The sequence below is a fragment of the Falco peregrinus genome, chromosome Z (genome assembly GCF_023634155.1).
Source record: "Falco peregrinus isolate bFalPer1 chromosome Z, bFalPer1.pri, whole genome shotgun sequence".
Lineage (NCBI taxonomy): Eukaryota > Metazoa > Chordata > Aves > Falconiformes > Falconidae > Falco > Falco peregrinus.
This window is the reverse complement of record NC_073739.1, coordinates 74,218,258-74,231,772: the sequence shown is the minus strand read 5'-3', so window position 1 is coordinate 74,231,772 and position 13,515 is coordinate 74,218,258. Positions and strand designations below refer to the sequence as shown.

At 46.2% G+C, this 13,515-nt stretch overlaps 1 protein-coding gene across 9 annotated transcripts in view; it reads left to right on the top strand.

The window, feature by feature from the left end:
* The window catches only part of RUSC2 (RUN and SH3 domain containing 2), a 62,798-nt gene that overhangs the window by 25,565 nt on the left and 23,718 nt on the right, over nt 1–13,515 (top strand). For 8 of the 9 annotated variants that reach the window (XM_055791418.1, XM_055791422.1, XM_055791423.1 and 5 more), the window contains one exon: nt 335–435. The exons of the other annotated variant lie outside the window; for it this stretch is intronic. The gene's annotated coding sequence lies outside the window, so the exon portion shown is untranslated. The remainder of the gene's footprint in view (nt 1–334; nt 436–13,515) is intronic. 9 annotated transcript variants of the gene reach the window in all.

Below are 13,515 nucleotides of genomic sequence, written 5' to 3'. Positions count from 1 at the left end.
TAGTCTTTTCATTTCTCCTCATGCTACCTTCCTGATTTCCCTGTTACTATAAGAATCAATCCTCCATCTTCCAGCCTGACTTATCTCCCCTCCTCTCCTTCTCCGCTCCCTCCCATCCCCTGCCTCATCTGAGGTTCCGCAGGGACCGATTGCAAGCCGGAGCGGTGGTGCTGTGGGCATGCTTGCTCCTTCACACGCAGCAACGTCACAGCAGCAGCAGCAGGAGCATTGGAGATGTGATTGCGCAGACCCTCTGCATTGCCAGGGATGCAGCTGTGAAAAAAAAAAAAAAAAAAAAAAAAATGGAAAAAAATTGATTCTCTGTTTCTCACAGCATCCTGGTGAGAGAGCACGGAGCCCGCTGGAATCCAAGAGCTCAGCAGTGCTGGAGCAGGGCGTGTTCAGTGAGACAGGGAACGGAGCATCTGTGGAAAGGTGAGATGGAGAAATGGTCGGGGTGGGCGTTAGTCATACTGATGCTTTTCAGGCTGTTCATTGTCCTGCAAACTGGCTGGTTTGTTTTTGTAGACTTTGCCGGCTACCCAGTGAAGCTTAGGGATTTTAGGATTGCTTTGTCTCTTCAGGGGCTGCATTGCTTTGGAGCTGCTGTGATTATAATGGCTGTATATAAGCGAGGAGGCTGGTGTTGTTGCGCAGAATGTGTATTTGTCCATTGTAGCTATGAAATAGCAGTTGTCATGTCCGGGGCTGGTTGTGCAGAGGCGAGCCGTGCTTCGCCCCGACAATGCCGTCGCACAGCTCTCCATTGTGCCTGCCATGACAGCCAAGCCCACACGGATTGTTTTGGTCCCTCCAGCTACCATGCTGTCTGTGCATCCCTGGTGGTGATGCTGCTGTGCAGCTCAAAAGCTGTTTTGACAGACAGCGCTTCCATGAAAAGCCAGAAACAAAGGATGTAGACAGAGGAAAGGCTGCTGTCAGTGTGGCTTTTGACATTTTTTGCTACCCCCACCCGCACCCCCACTCCCCTACTGGTGAATCAATTGTTCAAAAGGCATTAGGATAAAATATCGTGGCAGGTAAAATCCTGTTCTTCTGCTAAGAGATACATGGGCTCTGTGCAGGCTGGAGTCCTTTGTGTTGCTCAGGGCGTGTCTGTGCTTGCTGTGTAAATGGATGCTTTCTCCCTGCCGCTTTTCACATATTGGATGAGAAAGGTTATCTAGGAATGGAGGAATTACTGGTTTTAATTACTGAAATGAGGGGTTCAGGCTGGGTGCCAGTTACTAGAGCTTAATTACATGGTTTTGTTATAACCAAATCCCCTTTTTCCCTGTCCACCTTCTTTCTTCCCACCCTCACCCTCTGCACAAATCCTTCCATCAAATTGCATCTGCAAACACGAAGGGAGAAGGGTTTGAACAAAGAGAAGGATATATGTGGGGTAGGGATATGAATGCCGGAGAGGTGATATTCAGGGTAGCAGTCAGCAACAAGACAAAGGTGTGAAAGAATGAGATTTTGAACTGACATGGCTACAGGGGAATATACACGTGGGAGTGTGGTAACAAAGGGATAAGCAAATAGCAGACGCAGTCTTTTGGGGTTATGGAAGATGCTGAGCATGTGCGGTTGTAATTGCAGGTGTTTGGGGGGATTGTGGTGTTAACGGGATCTACATTAGCACTGGGTGTTGTGGAACAGACCATACAGGGTCTGGATTGATGGGTATTGTAAAGGTGTATGGAGCATGGAGGAAGCAGAGATCTGCTTTTTTATCTCCATATACCTATAGCTTTGTATGCCAGTGTTGCTAAGCAGCAAGCTTGGCAAGTTTATGTTTTCACAAAAACTTTCTGCAGTTTGCCAGTAACCCAAGAGTAATTCAGATAAGCCACCTTTAGGCCTATTAGGAGCAACAGGATGGTAGGAAAAACATAGATAAAATGGTAAATGTTTGTCGGAGCTGTAGAGGAACCATGGAACAAAAGAGGCAGGTGTGAGGGGCATTGCAGAGCTGGAGGAACAGGGAGTTTTGGGTCAGAGACCACAGAGGAGGAAACTGAGAGCTGTCATTGTCACAGAATGTAAATGTGTCATTTGTACCACCATTCTCCAACCTCTCACTGTGTTCCCTGGGATGGCCAGTGCAGCGTGCAGCCCCAGGGGGTTTGTAGAGGTGGGAGCGATCATCAGCACAGCCTTTTTCTGCAGCAGTTTTATGAAGGAACCATTTTGCTGCTGCAGGTTCTCAGTTCATTGCTCCCTTTCCATCCCTATGCAGTGGCAAGGCTCTCCGGCCTTTATGCCTGGTGAAGAAGATAAACCCAGAGTTTCAGTGCAGGGTACCAGGTGGGAAGGAGAGGGCTTCCAGCAAAATCACAGAGCAGAGTGCATTCTTGTCGCAGCTCTGTGACAATTTCCTGCAAGCACCATGGGGTTTCCTGAACTGCAGCTCCTTGTCATCCCTATCTCACCATGGGACCTGGGAACCCTATCTGTGTCTCCAGGTCTCTGTCCCATTCAGCCCGATGGGAGCAGGGAGTGGGATATGCTGCTGTAGGTGTGTATCCGACTGCACTTGTGGTGCTGCTGCAGAACAGGCTCTAAGAGGAGGTTGGTGGGGGGTAACAACAGCACGTGTGTGTGTGGTGCATCCTGGGCTGGAGGACAGGATATGCAACAGGACGCATTTATGCAGGACACACATACTTATTATATTGGGGCACGGAAGAAAAAATGTGTATAGTTTTCTGTGTATGGTGCTTGCCTAAAGGAATAAAAAGAAAGTGATGTAGCCTCCTTCGCTGCATGGGGTGGGAATGCTCCCCAGGACATACAGTCTGTACCTAGGTGGTAGATGCTGCTTTTGTAAGAGCATCTGTTAAGCAGTGAGAGTGCACAGATAATCTCTGCCTTGAGATGCTTAAAAGATGGGCAAGAGCTTCTGGTGACTGGAACTGACCAAAATGATTTGCAGGAAGGAGATGTAATTGCTGGTGTGTGTCTTCCTCACTGCATTGATGCAGGATGCTGGAGTTAAAGTGCAGCAGGATCTCTAGATCCAAGGGACCTGGACCTGCATTGCAGGAAGTGCAGGTGGCCCAGGAGAATATGCCATGGACTCAGGAGTGGCCTGCCCATGGCTCCATCACCACCTCACAGGTGTCTGAGGCTGTGGATAGCAAAGAAAGAATGAATTATCTGTCCCAGGGACCTTTATTGTCTTCTAGTCTGATGGGTCAAGATCTCACTCTGGTATTATTCCTGATAGCCAGACAGTAGCCCTCCCTTTGCAACCCCATGTTGTGCATTGCCCCATTTTTCATTTATTTCCCAGTCTTGTTATTCTTTTTTCAATGTTTTCTGAAAGCCTTATGTAATATTAAGGGCAGGCTGATAAATGTACTGTGGGTCACTTTCCTTCCTTTTTCAGAACAGGTACAGATTTTACCTTTATTTGCCAGCCACACAGCTTTCCCTCCTTCCTCTGTTTCCTCACAGACATTTTTATCAAAAGTCTTGCTTCCAGCTGCAGTCATGCAACTATTCTTCCGTTGTTTTGGGATGAAGAATATCTTGTCCCTCTGACTTGACTGCATTAATCTTCTTGAATTTGTTTCCACTCCAAAAACTCATTCCATTTTCTGCACCCTCTTCCCTCTATATTATCTAACCTGTCATCACTGCAGCTTTAGGATGCTTGGTTTTGCTAAAACAGTGCCAAAGATGCTGGTTTACTTACTTCTAATATCCTTCTTGGTGTAGTTATTCATTCAGGTTGGTCAGGAGCTCTGCTCTTCTAATTTTCTCACTGTGCTTGGTGATTTGAGATTATTATTTTTTACTTAGGATGCACATTGAAAGACTTTTCTGCAGTATTTCTCCAAGTTCTTTGTTCTTGTTGTTTTTTATAAATGTTTTTCCTGATACACCAGAGATGGGCTCTTTAAAAATTAGAAAGGTTTTGTTACAGAGGTGTTCACTTTTTACCCTTCTGTTTAATATAAACTGGGTCAGCTTGAGATACTTAGTTCAAAGGCAGTTCTATATTGATGATGCTGGATGATATCTCAGTAGGCGTGGTTCTGATGGTTAAACCCAAGAAAAGCAAACTGAAAGTGAGACATGCGGAGATCTGTGCATGTGGCTCAGAAGCAGAAGGTTGGAGGTGCCTCACTGTCAGCTGTGGAATCACAGGACGATACCAGATGAGAAGATTTTGTCCTGTGTTTGTGGAAGCTGCTGAAATCTGGCCGGTAGTGGGAAAGTTCACTTGTATGCCTGTGCTGCTTGGTGGGAAGAGTCGTGATGTGGATAAAGTGCTTCTGGCAGGTCAGACTCTTAAGTCCAAAAGAGCCAGAAGTTCACCCCCTTCCAGAGCCATGCAAAAGGTTACAAGATAAGGCTTGAAGGAGCTGAGGGAGCTTGTCTGGCAGGGGATGAAATCCCACAGCAATGATCAGTGACAGCTGTGTTAGTAACTAGCCTTAGCAGGGATTTGTCAGGTTATCTGCTGAGCAGGTTCCCTGCGTGCCCTCCCACTCCTCTGGAATTTGGTTACTCTCCAAAGAGAAAGAAACGGGCTGTCAAAATGGCTCTAGTTCCTAATTCTGCTCCAGTTTCCTCTCTCAATGAAAATTATTTTAACGTTCATTTTCTGAAAGAAGTGGGTCAAAGCAGGGATGTATCTGTGCAGATAAGCACAAGAGCAGGCTTGTCCACAGACTCTTCCTCTCCCCACTGCAGTTGTGTCACAGCCTCAGGGTCATGTAGGCAATGTTTTTTTCTGTCCATCACACGCATGCAAATATTCCTTACTGGGCAAAGCTGCTGGTGGTTTTATCAGTAGATAGGAGAAAAAAAAAAACCCACTGAAATCCCCTGCAGCTGTTCACTGGTGTAAATGGGAGGGCGACAGAAGGCAGAGCTGTAATGTAGGTGAGTGGCCATAATGTGGGTGATGGCAACTTCTGGCTGAGGGTCACCCTCTGAGTTTGAACTCTTGGGATAGAGACCGTGTGTTGGTCTTTGTGCAGTGCTGACAGCATGGGGCTGGCAGTACCTCTGAGTGGCAAATAATAAATACTTGAGTGATGGCAGCAATGCTTTGCTTTGCTTTGCTTGGCAAGCAAGAGGAAGCTGGCACTACCACCAAACTGTCTCCCTCTGTCCCAGCACAAGATGCTGTCTGGAAGCAGAGAGCGAGTGTCACTGCCCTGCTTTTGTGCTTTTTGGCCAGTGGCACAAGTATCTCAGAGTGATGAGAGCTAGTAGTCCCTTCTGGTAAGAGGGGATTTTCTCCTCTGGGAGTTACACAGGGGAAGAAATAGAGCCTTTAGGGAAGACCTTGACAAATGTGCAACAGATTTTCACCTGCTACTTGCCCTGGACCCACTGTTACCTCAGACTAGACCCTGCTCTGTTCTTGGGGAAAGGTGGGACACATGGGCAAGGAATGGGTGCTGGTCTGGGATACTCTGCCTTCCCCTTGGCTCCCAGCTGTGCAAAAGACCCACTTGAGCATCTGTGGCTCTGGCAAATGCTCAGGAACTCTCCTGCACACTGGTGCTGGAAAAAAGCCCTGCATACAGTTTTAGGAAGATGAGTTTTTCACAAGAACTCAAGTTGTGATGTGAGATTTGAACTGATGGGTTGCTTAACTGTGATGCAGTCAACCTTGGGCAAAATCTGTGCTCCTGAACGTTGGCTAACACAGACTCAGTTTAGCAACATTTAGATAATCTCAGCTCCTTCTGACCCTCAGGGGACCAGCTCTTCAGGTGTTACTCTTCAAGGAAGCCAGAACATACATTGCTCCCTACATAGACTAATCACATCAGATTAAATCCAGAACTGCACCTTATTCTTTGTAAACTGGCAGCAGCTGGCAGCAGCTGCCATCACTTCTGCAAACGCCAACCTAAATGCTTTCGGTGGGCAGGCTCTTCTCTGTTCTGCTCTACCTGCATTGCTGCAGGACCAACTGCATGCTTACTTGGCCTCCTTTTACCTAGTGGGTCCAATTCACCTGAATTGTTTAGCAGGACACCTTCTTTTGGTCCCTCTGTGGGGTTCCCATGGCAAAGAGCAGGGCTGTATGCCTCATGCTGCATTGTCATGTGTCTTCTGTGTAAACTGAGATAGCATAGCTGTCCTCACAGATGTCCTTCTCAGCAGGGAGAATGACCTGTCTGGACCATTGTGCTAGTGCAATTTTCTGTTCTTAGTAGTGAGGCTGGTTCCAGTGTCTGCTTACATGGCATTTTTCCCTGTAGTCCAACCCTCGGATCATTTACAGTAACTCAAGTGGCAGAATCATAAACCCACATAGGAGAAGATCCAGTGAGAGATATAAATAATTCCTATCTCTGGTCCCAGGGTATTACTGGCTCATGCAGTATATCTTCCTTGGCTTTGCCTGATTCATTCTAATGATCAATACCTGGAGTGAGACAACTGCCTTGGGGTTTGGCTTACTCTGGTTGACCTCTCCTTCACTTGTTAGGATGTCAGTTGTTGTAGGGACTTCTAAGGGATTTCTTGCCTGAATGTGGCTTATTGTGAGCAGTGATTGTAGCTTGGCCCTTTGGAAGAACAGCAAGAGGATTTCAGCATGCATCTGCATTTAGCCATTTTCTACTGGCAGCAAGCTCTTCTCCCTTGTCCACAGCCAGTGGCATCTAGCTTAACCTGCTGCTGGGATTTGTGCTTCAGCTGCAGGTCATATTGCTTGAAATGGCCACCGAGGAGAGCACCTCCTTACCCAGATGTCTCCTGCCTTCAGCTCCTTGTCATATGCCTCATTTTCATTTCTGCAGGCACTTGCTATTTATAATTACTGTATTTATAAAGCACTCCGAAGGTGGTGACTACTTCTTAGTGCAGTAAGCCTGACAGCCTTTCTGTTCCCATGTGCTTCCCTTCCCTGCTTCCTGATAGACTGGCTGGTTTTGGGGGAGTACTGGACCAGAGGAAAGGTGAGACTGCATGGAGCACAGGGGGACCTCAGATGTCCCTAGAGGATTCCTAGTGCAGTAGAGCTAGCCAGTTCATGGCACGATAACAGAAGAGGAGAGGAGGAACTGCCAGAAACAGGTATGTCCCAGCACTGGCAAGCAATGCCATGAGGGTGGTTAATGCACAAAGGTGGCTATGCTGTAGTCACATGTCGTTCAGTTTATGTTTGGCCATATCTTATTCAGGCACTGATCGTAGTTGTTGATCCATTGGGGTTTCTATTACCTGTGCTTCTGTTGGTGACTTTGCACAAGCTTCAGAGACCACAAAGAACATCTTCATCTCCATAACCCTGACCTCTGCAGGCTTTGTGCTGCTGACATGATTTGGTACTGTGCAGTGGAGAAACACCACCAACTGAAGCAATGTGTTTGTATTTGTCCTGGAGGCACTGCAAGGTGATTCCCCTCTGTACCAGAGCATGTTTGACAGCCAGTATTTTGGTCTGTTGCCTTGTTGACTGCTTTCCCCTTGGCACGAGCTGAGGTTGAAAAGAAAAACCACAACAACCTCTTGGCCTGCTCGTCAAGATGAAAGGGGAATCTTCTTTCGTGGAAGGAAGCCACCAGACCTCACTGATTTCATGAGGCAAATTCACCAGGGAAAATATCCTTCAGCCCGTATCTTAGTCAGATATTGAAGACCCGTTTATCTACTGGGGGACTGCAAAGAGGATTTGCATGGGGACATGGCAAACCTGTCCTCACAAGCCTACTCTGAGAATTTGTGCAACCTGGAGGAGCAAAACCCCTGAAAACCACACTCCATAGACAACAAAAAGAAGCTCCTTTCCTCAGAGAACAGATATGTAAGAAAAATACCCTGGTTTCTTCTAGGCTAGTCTTATTGTAAACCTTGATTTTTTTTATTTTTTTTTTGAGCTTAATGCTGAGGTATGTAAATGTGTGTAACAGAAGATACTCATAAAAGTACACTTTGTCAGGTTACAAATCACTGAACTGATTAAATTGATTAAATTGACTTCAGCTCATTAAAGTGATGTCATTAAACTGCAAAAAGTATCTGTATGTCACCCTGGTCATAAGGGACTTTACTTGATAAGTGTCTACATATGAATGTTAAGGTACATAAGAAACGGAATGGAAGATTATGGTGCAGTCTTCTGATGCTGATACAGAGTCAGGGGCTGGCCCACTGTTGATTGGGAAACTGTGCAATTAGTCACCCCAGCTCAGAAGCATGACTGCAGACCTGGAAGGAATTAAGAAACTGCCCAGGAAACTGCAAGAGCCCTGGAAAACTCTTACATGAGGAGAGACTGAAGAAATGGTAATTATTTGTATTAAATGGGAAACTGGTGTTTGTGATATAAAAATAATGAGCAGTCCAGAGAAAGATGGTAAGTATTTATGAGGTGCCCTGCTTGTAACATGGAAGCATTCCAGGAAATTAAAGAGGATTACTTGAAACTGATAATAGGAATAATTTTCACATACTGTGATTAATTAGTCCATGAATCTTGCTGTCAAACTTCAAAGCCCAGCAATATTCCCAAATGGCTTCTTGGCATTTGTGTGAGTAAGACTACCCAGTGTATTTATAGTACGTGTTCAGAAGTTGCAGAGTTTTGAAACCTCTTGGTTGAGCTGAGGCCCATTTCAGTGCAAGGACTTTGGAGCGACAAATTCTTCTTCACCACTTGTTGTTCTTTTCTCTGAGACATCAGGTACAGGAAGAACACAACAGCTTCAAGAAAGGACATGTCCTAATGTGAGCATGTCCCAGCTGGGAAGGTCTGGGAGCCTACAATCTTAAGGTGTCTCCTCAGCCCTCTCAAACACCCTTGAAGTAGTTGAAAGCAGAGTGGTCATCCCTCCAGTAAACTTGGTGTGTCCCCTTGGATCCTGACCTGCTGTACTCCTCCAGTACAGAGCCAAGGATCATCCCATTTGCTCTCCTTTTTTCTCCTAGTGAACAGGTCTATGCATCTTCTGCAGCCTGGCAAGAGTTTCCTCAGCAGAAGACCTTGGTTAATCCAGAGTTACCAGATTTAGTTAGTTAGACCCTTAATGCTTTGTTGTTAAGCCCAGTCATTCCAAGCCTAATTAGCACATGAGCTGTCTTGTGGAGCGATATCCTAAAATAAACTGTTCGGAATAGAGCTTTACAAGCTCGGTTTGGTTTGGGTTGCCAGCCCCTGCAAGGGATGAGTTTCTCTTCTCAGAAGAACAGTATATGTAATCATTAGGAGTGCCTGGTCTGCTTCATAAGTATTTTATTAAGGTCCTGGCTTGCTTTTTGCTAGTTCTGATACATGGAAAATACTCTTACGTAAATTGATGCTCCAGTTTTATCCAGATCCTCTTGAGTTCTACCCTGCTGCTGGCCATGCAAACATAGAAACACCCACACATCAGGACACTTAGAGAGAAGTTGATGGCCAGACCAAGGATCTGGGAATACTCTTGTACATGAGCAGAATGAAAAGCTTGGGAGTACTCAGAGGGGTGGCAAACATAGTAGAAAATATGTTAACTCTCCCTGCCCTAGCCCAAGGACAAGCAATGAAGTTTTTGTCCTTCATTCAAGCAATGAAGCAATGAAATACCCTTATGTCCGATAGGACTGTCAGTTAACTAGTAGTTTAGTGTGGAACTCACTGGTTCCTGAAGTTACAAGCCCTAAAAGTTGCAAGAATTCATAAGAAAAGCGAAATACTCAGGGATGTTAAAAAAATATAGTACTATGATTATATAGGCTCCTAACTTTTTATTGGCCAGTTTTGAAACCCGCCTCTAGACATAAACTCTTCCCATCTGGAGGAGGCTGGCTGTGACTGGGAGGGAGCATGGAGCAGCCGGTCAGTCACCCATTTGCCCACTTTGGGGTTATTACACCTCATGCAGAGCATCTAAATTGTGCCGGGAAAGGCGGAACATGAGGCTTTGCCTATCTGATTCAGTCCACAGATGAATCAAGACTTCCCTGTAGCAGTTGATCTGTAAAGACTAAGTATGTTCATCTATCCATTGCTTCTTTCTCCTCCCTCATCCTTCTGAACTGGTGGCAACAGTTGCCTTTGATTTCATCTTTCTTAAGAAAAGCATTCTTTAAATAGATTTGTGTTGGCCAGGGAGGTCATGTGAAGACCTGCTGTGTAGTGCAAAGGACAGTTTCTAACCTTGCACTGTCTCACTGCAGTCCAAGGATTTCCTCCCAGATCAGAAGCTTCTTGTCTCATCATCATGGGAGTCATCTTGCCTTGGTTTTTTTTTTTCTTTTTTTCTTGCCCACCCTGGTTTTTCTGTTGAAGTGAGATTTAGACAGCATTTGGACATGATTGCAGAGAACCTTTTTCTTCAGGGATCTGGCCAAAAAAAGGTCAAGAAATGCACAGTCTTAAGAGTGATCAGGCAAATTCCCTTCCAAACCTGTGTGCTACAGGGTCCTTTCCTCCAGCTAATCTTCAAGAGACTGCAAAATCCAGCCTGTGGTCTAAAAGCAGTTGGATATCAGCAGCAAAAGTATATGTGGTCCTGATGTCCTTCAGAGGGCAGGATAAATTTGATGCATTAGTCTCATCAGATGCTGCCTTTATTAGGCTGATCCTCAGCCTTTTTGCTTTGTAGCTATCATCCCCAAATCAGGGTGCTGCCAGCCTCCTGACCAATGAATTACATGTTACGTATTCCTTCCTTGGAGAGACAGAAATTTTCTTCCTGTGTATCCACTTACTGCTTCTGGTCTCAGCAGAACTGCCTAGAGCTGGAAAGGGTTAAAGTTTCCTTCAGTGTTAGCAAGAGTCAGCTGTTGGACACAGCTGCTGTTTGAAAAACGATTTAGATGTGTACTGTGAAAAGGAACATCTAATAAAACCAGGCTGCTGCTGGGATGTTTTCTGTTTGTGCTTGATTTTGGAGCTCCTGATCTGGTTGCATGCAGTGCGTATTGAGTTCCATTGCATCATAAAAATAATACAGCCCTGCAGATGCAGGCACTCTGGCGGAACTGATGCCCATCACTGCTAGGTAATGCCATACCTGCATTGCTTCTCCTATTCACTGGGACATGGCCACCTAGTCCTGGTAGCAAACCATTGCACCCTGGCTGTGTTCAAGTCTGAAAATAATGCTTCCAGGGATTTTTGGCATTGCTAGCTGCTTTATTTATGGTGGGTTGTGGGGTGATATGTTATGTATTTCAAGAACTTGACCCTGCCATGGTTTTACTTCACTCTTCTGTACCTTTGCTACCTGTTCTGTACCATGTTTTGCTGTGTTGCTACATGAGGTTGTACACCTGTAATCTGCCATCCCAGAAGCATTTGGTTTTCACTTGATAGTCAGTGATTCCTGTATACATAGAGCTCTGGGCTGAACAGACACTGAACATTTTACAGCCTTTTTAACTGAGTTATCTCAAGACTGAGTTGCTTATTTGTCAGGCTTTCTCTGGTGATCCCTGATGCTTTTGCCTTGTAAGGAGAGTTCAGGATTGTTTTGCAGATGTGATTCCTGCAATGTGTGTCTGGTCAGAAATGCAATGCCAGTTTTAATCTGGACAGAGAGGAAGCAATAGTGAAGATGCACAGCCCTGGAGAGGCTGGAGTCTGCATGGGTGTGCTGACCAGTACTGCAGTGAGGTCTTACTCACTGTGAACAGACCTTCGTTGTCCCTTTTAGGCCTTAGCACATCTCTTCTCCTCAAATCATGAACATGATAGGGGATCTAGGACTGCCTGAGGTGGAGCTGTCCTCCTGTGCTTATTCTTTGTGAGGATGAAAATTGCTTCTTAAATTATCCTCCCATTAGCCTTGGGTAAGCAAGGCTGTCTTTGCCGTGGGCTGGGCAACACCAAGATGTCTGATGCCAGACTCCAGTAAATGTTAGGGAGGAAAATCCTGAGGCCCCAGTGGAAGTGATTCATGACCCCTCATGGAGAGCTCTTTCCAAAGTACAGTAGTTCTAGGGATGCTTCAGATCCCCAGAAACCCCTGAAACCTCCAGTGCTGTTGAAAACACCTCCATCCATATGAAGCATCCATGCCTTCTCCACTTCTTGCTATCACCTCGGGAGCCTTCGCCCCTGCAGTGCACACCTGAGCAAGAAATTGAATGCTCAACGGAAGTGAGCTGCTCGCTCACTGTTGCGTGTAGCCATATAACAGACTTCGGGAGCAGCTTTGCCATCTTGTATGCCTGCAGGCACAGGTCAGAGATCCAGCTTTGAATCACAAAGCTGTGCTGTTTGCTGCCTGACTCCCTCATTAGGATGCTTTATTCCCTGCCCAGCCGTGGCTGTTGTGGTGGGGAATTTGGAGCTCACAGCTCCCAGGCGTAGAATTTGTTGAGAAAACTTTAGTCCCTGCTTCTGCAGGCTTTGACTCTGCTGCTGGCTGTGTTTTTGTCACGACTCAGCTGCGGCCTCTGGTTCCTAGGTGAGGCAGGTTTGTAAAAGAAGCGCATCCAAGAGGCAGCCAGCTCTGCAGGTAAGCCCTGGCCAGTGCTGTGCAGTGAAGGAGGAGTTAAGCTTGGCATCTTCAGCTACTGATTCTGCCCAGCAATTTCATGTGCTTATAGGATTTTATTTCTTTCTGCACGGGTTCTTGAGGGCTCTGGGAACCCTGCAGCAGCCAGGGTCCAGCACCCAGGCAGATCCATATTTCAGAAAGGAATTGTGTAATTTCTGCTCTTGTAAATCTTCAGTGTGCTTTCAGAGTGCTCAGGTGCTATAGAAGTGTAGTCCCTCCTGCTGCTGCTGCTACTAGAGTGTCTGTGGTGGGGAAGCATTTACTGTGTCAGCACTTTAATTCAGTCGCAATTTTGGTGCAATATGAACATCTAGAAACATCAGAGTCTTTTTCTCCACTGAGGAATTGCATATAGTAATTAGGAGCATATGTGGTGGGAGCTGGGGCAGAAGATGGCCAGTGGGGAGAAGGAGGAGCAGGTTCCAGCCCAGATCACCTCGGTGGATGCTCATGAGTCACCACCTGTAAGTGGCTTCTGCCGAGTGCCACATGCCAAATTATGAGTCATAGAGCAAGAGAGCACAGAAATGGGAGAAACTGGTTCGGTCACTGTCCAGCTCCTGGGTGAGCTGCTGTATATCTGCTGCTTGAGCTATTTCTGATGTCTTGCGTAACTCAAAATGCACAAAGCAGCTGGGGCTTCTTCTCCGGTGACTGGGAGGCAGTACCTACCTCATGCTAGTTGTGTCATCGGCAGGAATACATATAACACCTATTGCTTATTTTTGCATCACAACCCCCCTAATCTCTGCTGGCCAGCCCCTCATCCCTGACCTGCACGGCTCCTTGCTGCCACAAGCACAAGGGCTGTGACTGATCGTCGCGTGCTGCAGTTTCCAGTTTGAACACATCATAATCCTGTATAGTTCTGGAATGTAATGGTACATTAATCATGGCTAGTAATGATACATTAGTCAGGCTGTCCTGGAAACCTCTGGAAAAAGCCCTGGCCCAGGCAGCAACTCATTGTGGAAAGAAAAGAGAGTGGTCTTTTCAGGAATGAAATCACTGTTTGCTCAGCACAAGAGGAGCCAGCCTGAGC